Below are 21,006 nucleotides of genomic sequence, written 5' to 3' on the forward strand. Positions count from 1 at the left end.
AGTTTCACGGATATTCCCATGTGAAACCTAGGAGTTGTCTCTGGGACCCTCAATCTCTGCAAGAAGTAAAGAAAATGAGGGCTTGGCCAGGGCATTGTGCGAAATCATTTGCCAATTGTCGAGCTAATTAAGGGAAATGAAAGGAGAGAGAGGCAAAAGAACGAACTCGGATATCTTGGCAAATTTGTATGGCCATAAATCCTAATTAAAATTGACAAGATCCACGAAGGAATTTAGCTACCTCTAGGGGTAAGCCCAAACGCTAAGCCATCTTCTTCCGAGCAATGGCAACAGCAACATTGCGTCATTCCAGCAACTTACTTGCGGCATGCCTCAGGTTCAGCTTCAGCTTCAGCTTCAGTTTGAGTTCCGAGTTTGGGCCGTGGGCCGTGGGCCGAGGGGCAATTAGTTTCTTGTCTGTCCGTCTGGTGGGAAAATAATTTTCGGATTTTGGCAAAAATTCTCGAAGCTTAAGTCGGCGTCTCGGAAACTAGTTTGTAGGCCAGGGAGTGGATCGATGGAAGTACAACAGTTTTTTTTTTCGTTTTCTTTGGGGTTTTTAGTGGTTCTTTTTTTTGTTGCTTCGGCTTGGGCCAGGTAGTTGCTGATAGACCTGATCCTGACGAGTATCCTTCGCTCTCTCTCGCTCTCGCTCTCGCTCTAGCTATGTGTGCGTACTTGCTACACAATTTATAAACTTGAGTTCACTTGAAAAGTTCAAGGAAACGACTTGAGGAGGATCAGAGGCAGGCGGCAGGCGGCAGCGGCAGAGGACTTTGACTACCGGTTTCGCCTGAATGGATGTCGATCGGCTGTAGATCCTTGTTTTTGCTGCCGGTCCGGAGTTCCTGCCACCAGTCAACAGTCAACAGTTGTGTGCGTGCGCATATTTCTGGGCTCGGGCTCGGGCTCGGGCTCCTTCGATCCCTTTTGCGCCTGCATTGTTGTTCGATGAGGACGAACGCTTTGACTTGGTTCCGTCCCACTTTGACGACACGACACGACACGCCTAGAGATGCCACAGCCCCTACACACGCACACACATACAAATACAATATACATATATAAGAGCTTTGCCTCGCTGCAATTATAATCAAAAAAAAAGCAAAAAGAATAATAGTCATAAATAAATAATATTGTATAATTTTTTCGGGCCCTGTGCAACCCTCCTTGGAATTATAATTTGTCTGATTTCTGGCAGCGCAGCCCTTCCAGGGGGTTGAAAGTCTCATTAATGCAGCAAAACTCTCTCGGGAGAGCACACAGAGAGAAATGTGTCGAGATCTGCAGGGGAAATACACTGACAAAAAAAGGTGTGAAGCGAACGCATGACTACTTGTAGCTACGGGCAGATTTGTGGAGTTTTTAAGTTAAAAATGATCAAAAAAGTAAGTCATGGGTAAGGCACACATCCTGTCCAGGGACTATTATATTCAATTTCAGCGTTCTCCATTTTTGTACTTTCATCTTTGGCGGCTTGAGAAAACACAACAAGTTGGACAAACAAAAACTAATTTCGATCTTGGGATTCGGTTCGGGACTTATTTGCATTCGGGCCGGGCCGAAAGGAGAAACGCATCGATTTCAATGGGAACCACACAGAAAGTGGTGGGAGAGAGGGAAGCTATGAATCGAAGTAGATGAATGGGAAACGAAACTCCATCTATGAATATAGATGATGAGTGAAATTTGAAATGGGAGTGAAAGCAGAGAGTAAACAGACACACACAAACAGGACTCGCAGGAGTCCCAGATTCTCTAGGGCTCTCGGGGATTTCTTTCGCTCCTCACACTCGGCAATCGTAAATCAATCAGGAAGAGCATCAGCATTCACAGCACTTTGACTTTGATCCCCCTTTTGGCATCAAATTAGCTTTAGTTTCGTGTAACCGGAGGAAGGCGCCGATTGAATAAGTGACTGAGTCCCAAGTGATGCCCCCCGCTCATGTCCTGTCTGTAGTGCGTCTGGTACTTGTCGTCGACTCAAGTGCCTCGCTCGGTAGCTCGATCCTTACCGAACCAAACCCATGCCATCCCATATGATCCTGGCTTCTGTTTTTCATTCATTTGCCTTTGGCATCTGTGCGCAGTTGTGCGTACATAAATCGCCTTTTCCTATTCCTCCTTTCTTTTCTTTTCGTTTTGGTTTTCGGTTTTTTTTGATTTTTTGATTGCTTCTGGAGTCGCAGGAACATGAATTTATGAGTGTGCCATCAGGCTAAGGAAACTTGAAGCGGAAGTCCCCTTTCTCAGTGCCAGTCCTCGCTCGAAATAGCTTCGGGATCAGCCAGGCAGCAACTCAAACGCAAAGTGTCAAGGGTCCCAAGTGGAAGAACTTTACGTGGGGTAAAACATAACTCCTTGTGATTCGTCGAGACTCTCTGTCTCATCGCAGGAAATTGCAAGTGAAAATGCAATTTTTTGTTTGAAATTAGGATTTGGATGCGACAGCGTTTATCAATCATTGTGGAAGGATTCGCAGCCACTCATATGTAGCTGTCCATATACTGATCATAATTTAACCAGAGATTGTTACATCGTAGTCCTTTGCCTGTGTTCATAGCCTAGCATACTTTTGGGCAGGCCAGTCCTCAGCTGGTTCCCGTTGACTGCTTTCCATTCCCTTTCAGGAAAACTGTTCAACGGCATGCGCCAAACGTGTGGCCCTGTCCCTGGTCCCGTCCCAATGCCAGAGCTCGTCCAGTCTGCTTGCTGTAAATGGAACAATGGACACATCGGCAGCCAACTGAAAAGCGAAATTGAAAATTTCCCTACAAATTCGAGCACTCTCGAAAAAAGGTTGGGGTGCGATCGTGATCGCGCACGTGCCCCTGTAAATACAGCACACGAGGGAGAGAGAACACAAAAGAGACAGAGAGGCAGAGCGAGAATGTGTGTGTGTTGTGCGCATAGGAATTGTTGTTCGTGTGAGACCAGTGCCAGTGTACCTGGTGCCCATGACTATGCGTATCCTGGATCGGGACGCGCTTTTCGGGGGTTGGCACAGCAACAAATAAATTATACACGGCCTCACCCTCACCCTACTCCTCCTCCCCACCCTCTACTTCCTACTCCTGCTCACCTACTGCCAGGCTCGCTGCCTCAACCGACACTCCTGGGCCAATCTGGGACCTATGTATGTACTATGTACATATGTACATCTATTCATACATACATATGTACATCGCTTGAGGCAAAAATGTTTAAAAAAAACATAAAAATGAAGTTTTTGATACACTTTCTGGAAAGTATTCCATTAATTACCAAAACTATGGTATGGAGTCAGACAGGTCAGAACTTATGTATGTACATATGTATGTATGTACATATTTACATACATATGTATGTATACATAGAATACTTACAAATTTAATGGCAGCGAGGACACCTTCTTTTTCGTGGTCGTGGTAACCTTTCAAAGAGTATTAACATACATACATAGGAAAAATGAAAATGAAATAAAATGCCTGAGGCACTGCGACCGGTTCGGGGATTCTCCTTCATCGCTCCCTCGTCTCTCTATGGCACTCGTGCTCGCCGCTCCTCTAATGTCCTTTGTTGTCCTGTGTCCGTGTCCCGTGCTGGGGTCGCTGATCGCCAGCGTCATCCTCAACGTCATCATCATCATCAGCAGCACCAGCGTCATCGTCATCATCCACATCGTCAGCCGCGAAAAACATCTGCTCCTGCTGCAGCAATCGCTCAACAATTCTCCCCCTATATGCCATATGTGCTCTCTCACTCGCACGCTCACCCTGTGTGGACATCTATCAGATCAACCCCTATGTGCGCACACACTGTAAACTTGTATGTAAGGTTATTATTGCTTTGCCGTGGCTCCTGGCATTCTGTCAATGGTGGCATTGTCCACCAGGACCTGGCAGCCTACGCGCTCTGCTCTGCCCATTAAGTTTCCAACAGGATTACCCGAGCCTGGGGGTGCGGCGATTGTTTGCTTTTGGGATCTGCACAGATCCATTGGTAACTTTCCAGCTCTAGCAGCCAGCAGTCAAAAGCTGTCCAGGCGCAGTGGGAGCTGCTCACAAGTCAATATATCATTTCCATTTTCCTTCCATTCCATTTGATTGGTTTCGGCTCACAGCTCTATTTTATGGTTGTTCCTACAACTTTACGACGTAGAGCTCCAAGGTTTTATGTCCATTTCATATGTAGTTTTGGTTGTCTTATTTGGTGTTTGTTGCTTTCAGTTATGTTTTAGGAACATTCCCGAAATGAATGCTTAGAGAGTGGGAGATCGTTAAACATTTTCATGGGTTCTCGGGAGTGGGCAATCCATGAGCAAGAGTCCTGCTGACCATCTTTACGATGGAGTAGTTTTTTTTGTACATTTTTGCTATTATTTATGATTTTGGTGATCATTTTGGGACTATCAGAATGTGTTAATATTTCTCAGATGCAGATACGTTTCGCATTGTCAATAGGAAAAGATGAGCCATTAGATCATTAAATTTCTATGACTTGCGAAAGTAAAGATCTTTAAAGGGGCTTGTGTGCATTGTTGGCAATATTTCAAAGAATGTTTATGGATGCTATTCAGATTGGTATGGTTTGCTTTTGTGTAAAAATTGCACCCCCACTTAGGATATTTTCCATAATTTTGGCAGAGTATCGCAATGTTGTCGAGGCGCAAGCCATTGATCAACATCAACCCCCTCTATCCAATGTGCAGACTCTGTGTTGAGCTGTGCATGGGTTAGCTGATACTTTTGCAATCCTTTGCTGATCATTCCGAGGGTGAGTGAGTGCACAATGGCAACAGGATTGGGCGTAGAAACGGGAGTCGGAATCGCAATCGCAATCGGAATGGACATCGCCGGAGCACCGAACATTTACGCACAATGGCACAGAAATTAATGCGCGTACAATCGGGTTGGAAATGAAATGAAATCTATTTGAATAACTGATTACATTTCGCCGGGGGAGGAAGAGAGAGAGAGACAGAGAGAGAGCTTTGAAAAAACTTGTTGCCCTCCGCTGGCGGTGGCAGCGAGTCAGCAGCGGGGTGCGCACGCGCGAGGGTCCTTGACAAAGGATTCAGTCGGTGGTAATGCAAATTATGCAAATTCCCCCCCATGCACGCTCCGCGAAAAAGTTGATCCTGTTTGCTGGTCCTGCTACTGCTCCTGTCGCTCACCATAATTAAAGCAAAAAACCCTACAATCCAACGAAACCGAAAGGGTGGGCACAAAATGCCGCAAAAATGTGCGACAGGAGAAAAAAAAAAAATATAATTTAAAATTTCACACCCTTGCAGAAAGTTAAAATATATTTACCAGGTGTTTGGCAAAGTCTTTCCGAGGTCACATTGTCTCTATTTAATGTTTTTATTTAATATTTCATAGCTCTTTTTCCTTCTTTTATTTGACTTAAACAAATCTCTTGGTGTATAGATAACCCTATATTAAATATGAACAGTGGAAAGGTCTTGGGTAGGGTATACATATTCCGGAGCAAGCTTCCCATTGACTTTCATTTGTAGAACAGCGTGACCTTGCCCAGTCGGGCTTAACCGGCATATTAATGAGCTGCCGGACCCAATCAATGACTCTGCGCGTGTCCCCTAGCCTGTCCGGTTTTCCTAACCCCCTACCCCCTGTCTAAAGTCCCTTCACCAACTATTCCCTAGCCACTGTCCGCTGTCCGCTGTCTGCTGTCCGTTGTCCTACCCCTGGACGCACGCGCTGCGCGTTTTGAAGTCGCGCCGCTCGCAGGTGTTGAATGAACTGGTTGCGTTACGCCTCGTATATCTATTCCATTCGGACGGACCCAACCGGGGGCCTGGCCTCACTTTACATAACTCTCACCGGTACGGTCTGAGGGCTGCTGTTGACGGATCTTAATTAGCTGTGGAAAAAGTTCGGGGATCCCTATTTGGAATGCAGCAGCAACTTTGATCGGTGGATCAGAAGACAAATAGCATGACGATCTAGAATCTCGAACGATGTAACAGATTCTATACATTTGGAACATCTTGGTAGTTATCGTAGGTTTCTTTTACTTTGCTACGTGTTATCCTAAAATATGTAAGTTGACAATAAAAGCGGTTTAAATGAGCTGGATTCTGCATGCTCAGTGTGCTCATGTTTCGCTGTATTCCATTAGAATCCTTTCAAGTTGTTGGTAAAAACTCAGGTTGTGCCACACTCTGATCTGAAATTAGTTTTAAGCATTTAATGCACACACAATCATCACAAGTATGAAGAAGAGGATGAACTTTACAAGTGGAAAGGATTTTAGAGCTGAATTCCCTTTCTCAGTCTGAGTCAGAGGATACGGGTAACATCATCCTTGAAGTGAATGAGCTGCACATCGGGGGCTTCAATAACTACATATTTTTGGCACAATGGGGTAAGTTTTTTGTACTGATCAATGGATCGATCCCCCGCATGTCTATCGATTGGATCGGCTGCTTCGTTGATTCCCTGATTTCTGTGTCAAGCGTTGATTTCCTGCCCCTCAACTCTTTTGCCTTTCCCTCTGCTCGATCTCAATCGGACAAAAAGGCCATGCCTCAGTACATATAGAAAATTGGCAAAAAAGATTTTCGTGAATTAATGGAAAATTTACGGGCCGCTGAATTTTCCTGCATTTGCCCGCATTGTCCTGCACTTCAAGCTGCGGTTAGACAGTCGACAGTCGAAAGGGATCGATCGGAGGTCCCTGGCTCCGATGAGGATTTAAATACACTTGAATGATCCTCGAAGTAGGCTCAGGATCAGTTGCAGGCTCAGTCGCAGGCCCAGACCCGAGTCACAGTCTCCTTTTAAGTCTGGGCAATGCGTCAAAAGTGAATTGCCGCTCAAGGATTAGAGATCGACTGAAGTATGCCGCCGCAACGGAATTCAAATTGCTCGACAGACATTAACCAGTAATTGCTGTTGTAGCACTTTTGGCATGCGGCATGCTCCCTGTCGATAAGATACGTACTCGTCCCTCTAGTCCAACAACCAACCTGCCCAAAAGACAAATTATGACTTTGTTGATAAGATTGGCCCGACCTGCAACTGTGTGCCAGCAGCTGCTGACTTTCCAAACTAGAGTTTAATTTCTTTATGAAAATTGATTTTATGCAACTTAACTTCAAAAATTGTTTCATAAGTGCTCTAGAAAGAAATGGTACTTTAGATACGATTGTGTTTGAAGCAGAAATATAAAATATGTTTATAAAATAAACATCCTAGGCAAGAGGACTACCATTAGTTACAGTTTATTCCAGAACAACCTTTGTTCTGTTGCAATTTTCACACGACTTTTTGTCTCTCTACTTTCCCCTCCTCTCTTTCTCTTTGATGGATCATAATTTGTCGTTTGTCTTTTGCCTTTTCTTGTCAATTTCATGGAATTCAATTTGGAGTCTCTTTACAGTGGCAGTTTCATTTGTCCTGCCTCGATTCAATGTCACGGGTACTCCTCTATCGAATCACTCCCCTGACTGGCGAAGGCGATTCACAGTGGAATCGAACGGACGTTTTGTTTACACAAAACATGACCAAACATTGCCATAGGTTGAACAGGACAAACGCCCCGTTTAAACAATTGTGCATCCATTCAGTGCGTCAGCCTGTGTCCGGTCTCCAGTCTTCAGACTTTCTTTCTTCCATCTCCTGTCCGTTGTCCTATCTGCTGTCTGTTGTCCTTCCCTCTGTTGTTGCGTGTGCATTTTTTTGCACTTGTTTGTATATTCGATCAATTAAAAATGTTCCCCCACCACATATTGTCCGTATCCCGGACCATTGTTCGTCCTTGCAGATTCACAGTAGTTCGTGATATTTGCTTTTTCCTTACTCAATTTTTGTTGACTCTGCACGGGCAAAGGATAGATGGGATGGATGCTGTAAGGCTGAATGTGCCCACATGCTGGTTGTTTGTGCAGCAGCTAGAGCCGGGCATGGGTCTCCCTGAAAAGATTGTGAAAAATTGTCCATTGTTGTACAATTTTCTTGGTTTCCATTCTTGGCCATTATGCACTTTTCACGGAAATTTCGTAGCAAATAACGAGAGTGGAGTTCATCGCTTGCCCGAAGATTGTGCAGTTATTGATTCGCACGGAGTCCGAGTGAGTTTTTTCCTACAGTTCGTTTCGGTTCGGTTCAGATTGACTTTTGTTGATGCCCTGCGAACATTTGGTAACGCGGTAGGCAGGGAAGTCTTAAGGACTTTAACAGGAATGTATCTTGAATATATTGAACAGAAGTAACCACTTTCGCTTCATCTAAATTCCATCCTGACTCTAATCTCGCATGCAGATGCTTCCTCCAAGGATAAATATTCATATTTCCATGGCTCAACAAATATGGAAAAGAAAGATGAAAATGTAGCGTATGAGCAGGTCGGCCTAGCCGAACTATTTACCAAGCGGTTGCCCTGGCAATTCTGAGCGGGAGTATCTGTTTGACGGGTTTTGGCCTATTTGCGATTGTGCCCAACAGCCCGGGCTCATGCTGGTGTTTATGCTCGCTGTAAAACAGGAGTCCTGTGCTGGTGCGGCCCCTTCCTAATCCTTTTTGAGCAGCAGCCAAAAACATTTTCTTAGCTGCAGCTCAGGAATATTGCGCAAATATGCGCAGCATTCAGAGTGCCTCAGCCTGTGTCAATAAGATATATCAACGATGGATGTTGCCAGTTGTGTTCGCTTGTGGCATTGTTGGCCGAACAGCAGCAGCAAAGCCACAAAAATGGAACAATCCCCGCTTCAGTCCCAGCTTCTGGGAATGTATCTCATAGAAATCGCAGATTGTCGTTTCTCTCACGTTTGCTCTGGGAAAAAACCTTCGATCCTACGCCTTGGAGCTGCTTCGCCATTTCTCTGCTGTCCCTGGCCCAGTCCCTGTCACTGTCCCTCACCCTGTCAGTGCGTGATGTTTGATCGAATTTTGCGATTTTGTTGCACTTCGTTTTTCCTTTTTTTATGCAATTTCTTTACTGGCTTAGTCGTGTGTGCTGGCTGGCACTTCTGAGAACTGCGAAAGGATTATCATGAGGGAAAAGGTGCGCCGTGAACCCTTTTTGCAACACGCACTCTGCGACACTCCTTAGAATTGATCACTGCAAACATCTTTACTTTGCTGTTTTTGAACAGAGTCTTAAAACTCTCATAGATCATCCACTGATCATTGCGAGTTGGCGCGACACCCACAAAACGATTTGAGTCTGCATTTCTGAGTGATGAACTATAGAAAGTATTAGCAGAGCGAGGAAGCAACCGATCTATGTATATTGCCGATCACGATTACCGCCGTTAAGGGTTCTCGGTTATCTGTAGTTTTGTTTGTTTCGCTCTCAATTTCGCTGGACTTTCGACTACAGCTGCTGGGGAGTTGGGTTTCGTTTCCGAACTAGGTTCCGAACTGTTTTCCGATCACTTGAATTATTACAGCACTTCCGATCTCTCTCTCTCTCTCTCTCTGTCTGTCTGTCTACTCCGTCTGCTGTCCGCTGTCTGCTGTCCACTGTCGCGTGTTTCATGGGACAGAGCGACACTTGAGACTCGAGCGAAGTTCTTATCAAATGTCGGCTTGTTCCATAAAGAGCAGGAATCCGCTTTAGATGCTGCCGACGACGCCGTCAAGTGTCCTTTGGACTGGATGCTGTGCCCGAATCACATGCTCCTGATCCTTTGGCATGTTTGTTTATTTAACTGTTCACAAATTAGACTCCCCGGACTCCCGGACTGGCCGGTGTCCAGGCCAGGCGACTCTACCAAAGATATCTCGTCTGCGCCTTACTTCTGCTACTTCGTATCTATCCACTTGACCATTTGTACTTTGGGACGCGCCTATTTAGATAAGCCTCTGAGACCTTTGCCTGCTGCTAGAGCTGAAGTTCAGCCCAGCATGTCGCTGGCTGTTGGCTGCTGGCTGCTGGCTGTTGGCTGATCTACCCAAATCCCGACTTAATTGTTAATGCTGAGTGAGATATTATGTCTTGGGCCGACGTCTCCATCGACTCGTTAACATTTAGCCAGAAGAGCGCTACTCGGGGCAAACTAATTAAGTCATTTTGCCAGCTCGTTACACAGCGACTGCGGAACTGCGGACTGGAACACGGATTGGGACTGGGACTGGGACTGCGACATGGACTGGGACACGGACTGACACTGACTGCATTCTGTGGGGAGAGCGAGGCATTCTCTAGGACCCTAAAGGCAGGGCGCATAAATTCCGCATTCAAATGCAGCTCATCGCAAATCAGTTTTATAATGGCCGAGGCCTCTCTGGCCAACTGGATCGCGCATTCGGTTGCATCGTTTGATGTGCGGCTCGGCGCTATCTGAAGCAGCGACTGGGACTGGGACTGCGACAGGGGGGAACCCATTTTGGGTTCAGCCAATGAAATGCCAAAGAAGCGAGGACCCAGACAGAGTGTGGAGAGCGGAGTGCGATAAACTGGCCAAGATTGTTCGGACGGGGCTAATGAAGGCAGCGCGTAAAGTGCAAGATTGGCATAGACCACACAGGGCAGCTAAAGAACTGAAGCTGCTATGGTGGTTAGTGGTGGTTAGTGGTGCTGCTGTGTCTCAGTGCTTCCGATCATCCTTCATTCTCTTTGTGGTTTTCGGTAGCGGGTTAGAAGCAGTCTTCCTCCTCCTGCTTGATCCTGAGACTCAACCCCATACCATAGCATCCCATACCATACCATTCAGTCCCATCACATTCCCATTTCGGCTGTCTTGTTAGGCTAATTGATTTGGCAGTGGGTCTTCCTTCCTGCGCGGGACCACCTTGGGCGTCTGCGAGAGTGTTTCTTGCTGGTTTTTTTGCACTGTGCACATTCGGCGATCATTCGGGGATTCGGGCAACATGATGACAAGTGGTAACTGCTCACTGGCAGCTCAATTAATCAGAATCCGAAGGGTACTTGCCACAGGTGTACCGCGCGGGGCATGGGAATTTATCTGTTGCTATGGTCCGAAACAAATTGCTCACTCGAACAGTGATCAGCGGCGATCAGAAGCGGACTCAATCGTTGGGTTACGAGTATTTCCAGGAATCTTGGCCCTCCCCCGTGGCTATCAATGTCAACATATCAATTTCGGTTTGTATTCTGTGGAAAATGTCAACACAAACGGCAAAACGATCAGGGATCAAGGAGCAACGATGCGAAAGTGAAATCCTAGATGGATCGCTTGAGATTTCAATCTATTTTGGCTACTGATTGCATAATAAAACGCCCACAAATTGAACTCTTTATCTCTCTACACCCGTATATACATATACTACACCTAGCAGTCGTATATTTCCGTCTACTTCTGCTCTTATAAATCAAATGTGGATCGCGACCAAAAGGAGGCGCAGTCGGTGCCCACCTATGGTACCGTGCTGCTAAGGCACCGGCACCTGCAGCCCCAGAACAGTAGTCCACGGGGATGCTACCTGAACTGCCACTTGCTATCTACTCTCCATCTACTCCTATCTGCATCTATCTGTATCTATCGTTGTTGTCGCATGGAAACCTTTGGGTTAATTAGAATCTGAAATAGTGTAGATGCCCGCGGGGTTGCCCCATAAATTGTCGTTGCTGCTGCTGCTGCTGTTCGTGATGTTATTATTGTCATCGACACAGCGGGAGGAGATCTTTTATGATCTGCCCCCGCTCTCAGTTTAATGAAAATATTTTGTAACATAAATAACAAATTTCTTGCATTTTTGTTATTGCTTAAAATTAAAGCCGATGAAGTGGAAACTGTGCGACAGGGAACAGAAGTTGGACCATATGAAAGTAGACGATACCCAGTAAGAAAATACTCAAAGGAGATCTAATATGGAAAGTAAAGAGAATTCTTTGGAGTGAATTTTAATTATGAACTGAGAACCGTCGGATATACCCAGATGCTACCCTATGCCATTATGGAAAACGCAGGAAACTCTTCATCCCCACATCCACATGTGCACTTATAGCTGCTCCCCATAATGAAAACATTTTGTAAGGGCACACACACAAAGGATCCTCTTGGAAGGACTCTTGGCCTGTCCTGTCCTGTGTCGCCCCAACGCCTCTGCCACTGCCAGTGCCGATGGGGCAAACGGTAAATGTTGCACCTGCGGTAAATGAGCGCGTTGCCGATCCTTGGTGCATCCTCTGCAGCGGGCTTCCAGCTGCTTCTACTACAGGTGCGCGTGTGCCAAGACCTGCCCCAGACAGAGGGAGAGCCATAGAGATTGGAAGAGAAAATAAGATAGATGGAAAGAGAAACAGAGAAACAGAGAAAGAGAGAGATAGAGAGAGCGCTGATGCGGGAGAGGAAGCGTGTGGCCGCTGCTTATCTCTTTATCTAATTTCCATAATCCATGTAGGAATCCACTGCCCAAAAATGTCTTGATCTCTCTCTCTCTCTTACGCTAAGCCGCGGTGACGTCAGCTTTCTGTTTCGCGAGTATTATGAAATTTCCTGCTAGTGATTCCCCTCCCCAGACCCCTTGCAAGACCATCGACGAACACTGACGAGCGGAAATCACAAAAATGAGTTCGCTTTCCGGTGAGATCTGAAGAAAGGGGGAAATCTCTTACGAGCATGTTGCCAAATTGAAATGCAATAAAATTTACACTAGCAACAGCAACAAATCCCTTACAATACTCGTACAACAATAAAAGAATGGTAGCTTCGGCTATGCCGAAGTGTTTGATACCCTGGAACATGAATGGTTCACAAATACTAAACCAAATTGTATGGCTCCCCGACTTTTATGTAATTTGAAATATTTACTCTCACCATTTACTCGGAAATGATTTGCATATTCTTAATGTTTCCAACATCTCTGAGAGGGCATATACCCCCTTCTAGGGTATAAACGGCAACAAAAGCAGCAATTACGCTGCACTTGAATATTGCACTGCTCTCTGTGGCGTGGTCTGGTCGGCCGTTCCCACCCTCGTGCTTGGATTGCATGTGAACTGCTCGCAGAGCACGAGCACCACACAAAACAGTCAAAAGCGATAGGATGGGAAGCCATGAAACAATGAGATCTCAAATATTTAGGCACTTTCATTCAAATTAAATATTCCTTATATTACAGCCAGAGAGGCTTAAAATAAATAAAAACGACTTTGTTTTTAGTTTCCACGAACTCCAGGAACAGTATGAAGGTTATATTACAGGATAAATAAAAGCTCATGAAATTTTTGCTACCTTCACACAAATGCAGTCCGCGGAGACGGCGACAGACAACGGGGCAAAGAGCTGTACAGTCAGACGGACAGACATAAAGGCGAATGAAGAGAGAAACGACGTTTTCCGTTAACATCAATCTTGCCGGACAGACAGATAGGTACAGCGTGCAGAGCGAGGGAGAGGCTGTGTGTATGTGCATGTACATGTGCAAGATAAGAAGAGCTGCAGGTCTAACTAAATGACCTGAGGACTATTGTGATATTGTATTGTATTAAATCGCATCCGACACACCAAACACAAATGCAGTAAGAAATAAAGACCACTAAAGAAGGGGCTCGAAGCGTTTGATACCCTTCCAGATGGCACGATGGCAGATTTGCTGACTTCTTTGCATTAACAATATGCATATGGTGCAAATCATAATAACTCTTTTCGAGGGTATAACAAGAAAATGCAGAAGCAGAGACGGATATGCCGGTGGAACGGGTAACTGTCGATTGGGAGACGGCCACAGGAAGCGCCGACTTGCGCCAATCTTTTAAGCGTGTTATTAGTGTTTCGGCATATTTATTTATTATCATTTTCGCTCTACACAGATGACCAGCGCTGCTTTTGTTTGGCTGCAAATGTATGCACATACATACATATGTACATGTGCTTTGGAAAGCTGGGCGGACAAACGTGACGAACAAAAAAAACTACTTCATTTACTGCTTCACCTGATGCTTTATCTACTGCTTCTCGTTGTTCGGGTGATGGTGCCCTTTTCTGATCTGAAAGGCGGCCCCAATCAAGCCTTTTGATTACTTAACTTGCCCCCTGATTGTGGCCAAATGCCACATTGATGACATAACTGGCAGCCCGTTTCCGTCAATAATTTGTACATTTTCAAGTGCAAGTGCTGAACTTGAATTGGACCATGGGGAATTGGCTTGCGAATTGGTCATTGCCCATTGCCCATTGCCCACTTCCCATTGATCATTGGAATGGGATTGGATTCTTGACCGGCCATGGGGACAGCCACCATTCCAAAAGCTCGGTTCAAGATCATTGACCGCTCGTCCGCTGTCCGTCGACATCAAACGGATGACGGCGACCCACGGAGATCCACGAAGAACAATTTGTTTAATTATGCCTCAGGCGGAAGAGAGAAAGGGACAGGCTGGCAATTTTCGGGCATGAGGTGACAACGATGCGACATGATGAAGACCTCTCCCAGCTGTCCCACTCTCCCGCCCTCCACCATACTCCTGATCGACAGTTCTCCTCCTCCAACCGAACATACACTCTTCTCTGTTGTGCCACGCTCTTTCGCTCTTCCACCGACCATTCGCTCGCGCATTCAGCTGTTCTCTTCTTCATTCTATTACTTACTCTCCTGCTGAAAGTTTCCTGTTAGAGAGCGCCGTTACAGTACCCTGTGGTTCTGGCTTGGGCTACTTGCTCACATTAACTAGCCCATTGCCTAGTTCACGTGGATTAGTCTTTTGCCAGTACAGGCTGGTGCAATGAATTACATTGAGTGGTGCACTCGGGACAATGAGGATTGGCCAAAGATGTGAACTAGTCAGAGTAAACTTCGTGCTCTCTCCTATTCTCCTGTGTTTCCACTGCCTCTTTCTCTGTCCATTCCAGTGTTTTCCCACTCTCCCGTGGGCTGAGGTCTCCACCATCATTATCAATTGGGCAATTTCAGCTGGGGTGCAACTTGTTAGCACACACAGGCACCGACATTGGCAACGACAACGACAACGACTTTGGCATTGGCTCCGGGTCCCGCATGTGGCGACGGCGACGTCATCTCAGCTGTCAGACTGTTGACGCAGCCAAGTCAAGCTGCCAGCCAGAAGCTGCTCCATCCATCGGCCACGGATCCAGCTCCCATATCATTAGTTGTAATTGATCCTGTGTGATCTTTTGATTTTGCGTCAACGCTGACGTTTTGCATATGGACAGCCGCAGCGACGATACCAAACACCAGCAGCGACAGCCACTGCGACAGCGACAGCAACAACAACAGCAACGTCGCTCTTCTGGTGCCGCGAGCCGAAGCTCGAGCCAGAGCCAGAGCCAAGCCTGATGCCGATGCCAATGCCAATGCCGATGCGATGCCTCTCATGCCAGGGCCCTGCCCCTCATTAACATGATCATCAACGCTGTCGTATTTGCTCGACTGCCGGCAAATTAAAACAAAAACAAAAAAAGAGCAAAAAGAGCGAAATGAATAAAAAACTAAAGCAAAATATCAAAAATCAAGAAAGTAAGCGGTTCGACCAGTTCGACTGATCGACCAGCGCATACCGCTGGCAATGATTTATTTGTTCCAAGCTGTGTTTGAGCTTTAACGGATGCTGTCAAGCAGTTTTTGTAGCCTGATAGCCGATAGCATTGTTAAGCCGCTTTAAGAGATTTTTGGATAGTACTTTGTGCTCGCTAGACCAGCAGTTCTGGATCTTGAATGAACACCGAAACACAGAAACACATAGAATATTAATTAATTTCTACTTTAAAGTACCCTCTTTAGGAACAGCGAGACTACCCTCGACATTACCTATGAGTTTGGGTAGCACGCCAGTGATCTCTGCGCTCGACTTCACTTTGCATGCGGCCCACGTCGCGATGCGTCGCCATCGTCGCCAGCTACTGCCGTCGCGTCGCGTTGCGTTGAGATGCGTTGCGTGTGCCTCGCGAGACGCCACCTTTTCTTGACTGCCCCACCGCTCCACCCCATTCCTGTGAGGCCCCCCATGGTCCTGCCCTGCTGCGCATTTATGCTGGTGCCCGTAATTGCCCCTGGAACTGTGGCTGCTGCCTGCTGCCTGCTGCCTGATGCCCGGTGCTGTGCTGCTGCTTGCGACAGAGTCCTGGTCCTCGCCATAATTTAAATAGTTACTGCGGGCGAATACTTGACTAAGTGCCGTCGTTGGAGTACGACAGCCAGCCCCCGAACCACCCTAAAGAGGCTCTCCGTCCAACCCCTGCTCCGGCTGTGAGAGAAAGGTACGAAAAAGCCAAAGGAAAATACTTTTCAATTTGCATTTGTTGCATTGACTTTCTTCCCCCATGCCTGCACCCTCCTTGAGCTTCGCTTGGCCCTTTAATGTTTTAATTTATGAGCTGCAAATTCTGTTGGCTGTTCCTGTTCCCCTGGCTTCCACCCTGCTCCGAAAAAAGAAATGATTCAAATTCTCCAATTCCGAGTCGAACAGCACCCCTGGGGAGCATTTAGTATCATTTAGCTAATGGGATATAAATTGGTTCAATCGGTTTGACCACCAAACTTCGATTGCAAACGAAATTTGAATATGGCCCGACCTGCGAGAGGAAGTCCTTGATGGCTGGCTCCAGAGGCAACAGTTTGATTGCGTCATTACGGTAATAAAAGTCGAATGAAAGTCCCCAGAATGATGTGGGTAGGAAGTTGTGGGTCTCTTTTGGGTAACTTTTACTCATGGTGTGTAACTTTGACTCATGGGTAGGCCATGCATAAAATCTTCCTGTATTAATACCACCAAAATCACTGATCAGATATGATTGCCTGCTTTGCTTAGTAACTCCTCCACTTGGCACCATCCTAGATCTAGCTTCTGGCTTCTGTTCCCTCCCCATTCGTATGCCTTATATGTAACTCTTCGACTCCTTCACCATGCCCATGGCATCTTCTGGCTCTTGGTTTAATGCTTTCCATGGAAAGAGAAGCTGCGCTTCGCTGATGGCAAATCTGAAGCGCCGTTAGGCAATCGAAAAGCCTGGAGCTTGATACCCGGGAACTGCCTCTGGTTCTGCCTCTGGGCCGGCCTCCGATTGTGGATTGGGTTGTGGGTCTGCGACTGGGTCTGTGCCTGCTTCTGGTTCTGGGGTGGGCGTAGCAAAAGCAAATAAAACAAACGGTACATTTGCGGCCAAAAATGAGAAGATATTCCATCCCGTCCAGAGAGTGACTGGCATCAGTTGGCAATGTTGCTATCGACAGAAGGATCAGTAAATTTGTGCATTTTTACGCTGCGGCAACACGCGTTCCCCCTAATACGAGTAATCGGGATCAGGATTCTCCCTTTCTCCCCGATATCTCTTTCTATCTATCTTCGGTTCTCCCTCTCTCTCTCTGGATGAGTGGCAGTGTGATGAGTGGCTGGCACTGGACACTCACACTGCCACTGCCACTGGCCCGGCTACTGCTACTGATGATGATGATGATGACGACCAGCAAGAAAGGTTTTCATCCAAAGTTCGGGCAGCTCCTCCGCTCCTGATGGTGTTGATTGTGCGCCAGTCAAGTGTAAGCTGCACATTAGTCAAAAAAGCAAGCGAAATATTCGTGCAGCCAAGGAAACGAAACGATAAAAATGTGAAGAGAAAAAATAATACAAATAAAGAGTAGCCTGGAAGAACTTAAGCGGCTTAAGCAAGGCACGGCATCCCGTCCCATGACTCCATGAATGAAAAGAAATGAAACTCGATTTGGAACTGGAATTGCGGCCTGAACATTGGGGCTTTGTCGCAGTCTGCATCTGAATGGATTTCACTGCCATGGAAGATGCTTTACTTTGATGAATATGTTGGGCATGGAGGAAGAGATTCTCAAATGCGAATAGGAGTCGATATCTGGGATCCAAGAACAGAATAAGATAAGTAAAGTTTATCTGCAATTTTTCTGGCTTGAATTATATTTTTTCGGATTGCTTGCAGATAAAACCCAATGAATGTTCAAGGAACACACCAACCTGAGTATAAAATATTTTTTTACATTATATTTTTGCATGTTCAGGGTGCAAAAATGTGTTCTCTATGTAACTTTTTCGACGTTAATCTCTTCAGAGCATCTCACATTCGTATTGAAACTGAGGAATTTCCTTTCCTGTTTTAATTATAAAGAACAGCAGCCAAAATACCTGTGTCTGCGCCTTCGTTGAAGTCTCTGTCTGAGGCTCTGAAGCTGGAGATGGAGCCCGAGTACGAGTTGGACTTGAACTCAGCGGCTTGAAGCGGGATCGGGATCTTAATCCACTTGTTCAAACGCTGTTGATATTCATATGCTTTGTCAGTTGATTCGCTAATATGACGTCTGATGCGGCTGCGAAAATTTGCACTTTTGACTTGGGCGCACAAAACTTTTAATTTGGCCCTGCCTCTGGCCCTGATGCTGGTGCTGGTGCGGGTCCAGGCACAAAATAAATAAAGCTTGAATAATGGCTAAGCTACCTCAGAGGCAGCGGTCCCTTATCCTCACTGCTACACTGTCCCACTGTCCCACTGGCCCTGGCTGTGGCCCTGGCCCTGAACTGGCATCCCATCCAGAGTCACTCATTAAACACAATTTTGACTGGGGATCTGGGCTGGCATCGGTTGAAGGCATCACAAATTGTGTGCTCGAAGGAGGAGAGAGTCGTCGTTGTGTGTGTATGTTTGATTTGGAGGCGATTTGATTTGGATGCACGTGTTGAGGAGGAAGTGGCTCCATTCCACAATGTGTTGCTCGCTCATCAGCGATAATGATGGGCAATTATATAGAGAGCGGTCCTCCAAGCTTCACTTTTGCACTGATCTTGGCCAAAGCCTCAGCCTCAGTCTCAGATGAGCCACGCGACTGAGAGCTCGCTCTTGTCACTTCCACCATTGATATATTGGATGGCAGACAGGCAAGAGAGGGACGGCCCTTTTCCTCTACTCTGCTCTGATCTACTGTATTGCAGGGCCGCCTCTTCTAATGCTGTGGCCACTTCATTAGCCTTTTGGTGCTTTTAATTATGCGCGGCTGCAGGAGAATTTTAATTTGACTTCTGAAACCATTCAACGCATGGATTGGAGTGTGGAGTGTGGTGTGTGGAGTGTGTGCAATCTGTGTGCAATTCATTGTCAGCAAACAAATGCGATTCGCTGGTGATGAATGCGCGGCAGCCACGCACAGGCTGCCACCGATCTGCTGCCAGTACAGCCAGACACTGTCCCATTCAAAGTGCCCAGTTGCAGGATTCTATGCCGTATTATGCACACAAATTAATTTATGTGCAGTGCTCCCAAGTCATTCATATCCTGTAGTTCGTTTTTGGCTTGCGGAATGATGGGCTTCGATGGAAGAATGTTATCCCACGGATTTCATTAGAATATCCTCTGGAAATTGTCCTCTATATCCACCCAAAATATTCGCCAGCTCCTGCCACATGGTGTCATTGGTGACTCTACGTGGCACTGGGTATACCGATGGTCCATTATTGAAGAGCATCTTCTTGATGGCATTCCTACTGGTTCACACCGCAATTTGTGCTGGCCATTGGTTTGTTTGTTTGTTTGGTTTTCTCTTCGTTCATTCTTTTTGTTGCTCCCGATTCGTACTCTGATTCCAATCCCGATCCCGCTGCTCCTGTTCCTGTTGCTGGGAGCCGCGCAATTACGCGCTGCACTTTGATTCTCTCCCCTGGCACCGTGCTCCACCTCTGGGGGCAGGCAGTCTCCCCTTTTGGCTTGCCACACAATTCAAAATGTTCGTGTTTAAGCGCTATTAAGTGGCAAAAATCGCGCGCGCATCAACTCCAACTCAAGACATGCTTGTGGCCAAAGATGGAGGGTATGGCAGGGGGAGGGGATGGAAGGTTTTGGCTGGAGTTAGAGCTAAATCTTGGGCCGACAGAGACTGTGCTGTGGATGGTGGAAGTGGCCATGGCCACGCGCATGCCCAGCGAATGGAGCACTCGAAATTGGAGCCAGAGAGATGGGCCGAGTCCAGTCCAAATCTGGGGGCCGCCTGCGTGTTGCTTATAATTAAAAAAAACATGCCAAAGGAGCTGCACAGGAGAATGTTGGTTGGGTGTATGGGTGTACAGGAGGAGGCAGTGGGACTTAGAGCTGCAACAGCAAAATCAACTTATTTGCCTTTCCATTGAAATAATTAGTTCAAAGTTAAATATTGACTGCTCAGCCAGGGTCCAAAAAGGGAAACCCAATACCGAGTCCCGTCTGTGGAGGGACGGGGACGGGGCAGACTGCGGCTTTGGGGATTGCTTGAACGGGGCTCGGAGATGTGGTCTTATCGCATTTAGGCGCGGAATTAATCGATTTGCGTACCGGGTGCGAAAACATTGGTGCGGCTTTAATTGATGCGAGCCCGGCACGACAGGGAGGTGCCCAGGCAATGAGTCCCTGAGTCCCTGAGTCCCTGAATCTCTTCCACGAATCAGACAGAGGGAGAGAGAGAGAGGGAGAGGATTGATTAGCTCGAGTCGGAGAGGGGCTTTAAGCTATCGCTTATCGATGGTGTTGACAATTTGTGCGACAACACTGGACTATCGTTTATCGATCGGCGGCTAATGGGTGAGCAAGATGCAGGCGACAGAGTGATAAGCGAACATCTAGATGAGATCTGTTAAAGGGATGGTACATAGGAGGTATGGATGGTGGCCTGACACATTCTATGGGGCAGAGATCGTAGCTCACAGGTGGTACATTGCAAACGCAACTGGGAAGGACGTTGCTTGGCATGGGAATGCGGCCAGTCGCTCAGCGGGATCTTTGGCAATGCAGTGGAGTGTGTGGTCCTTGCAGATCCAGCAGCAGCAGGATATGCCGCCCAGGACAATGCAGGACGAGCATGAATTGCATAAAAGCAATGAGGCAATGAACAGCTCAATTAACTGGACAGCGCAGAGAGAAGAAGAAACCAAAAAATGCATAAGTAGGCAGTGGCCAAGGAAGCGCTGTCCAGGGTCCAGTGTCCGCTGTCCGTTGTCCGTTGTCCGCTGTCTGGGTCCTGGCTACGGTTTCCGGCCAAAATAATTGAATTGTCAGGATGGGAATAAAGATGAGTATGATGAGTGTGGGTCTGCAGCTGAATGAATGAAACGAGCGAACCCACACACAGAGAGCTGCAAACAACGAGCTGT

Source organism: Drosophila subobscura, chromosome A, assembly GCF_008121235.1.
Source record: "Drosophila subobscura isolate 14011-0131.10 chromosome A, UCBerk_Dsub_1.0, whole genome shotgun sequence".
In the NCBI taxonomy this organism is placed as follows: domain Eukaryota; kingdom Metazoa; phylum Arthropoda; class Insecta; order Diptera; family Drosophilidae; genus Drosophila; species Drosophila subobscura.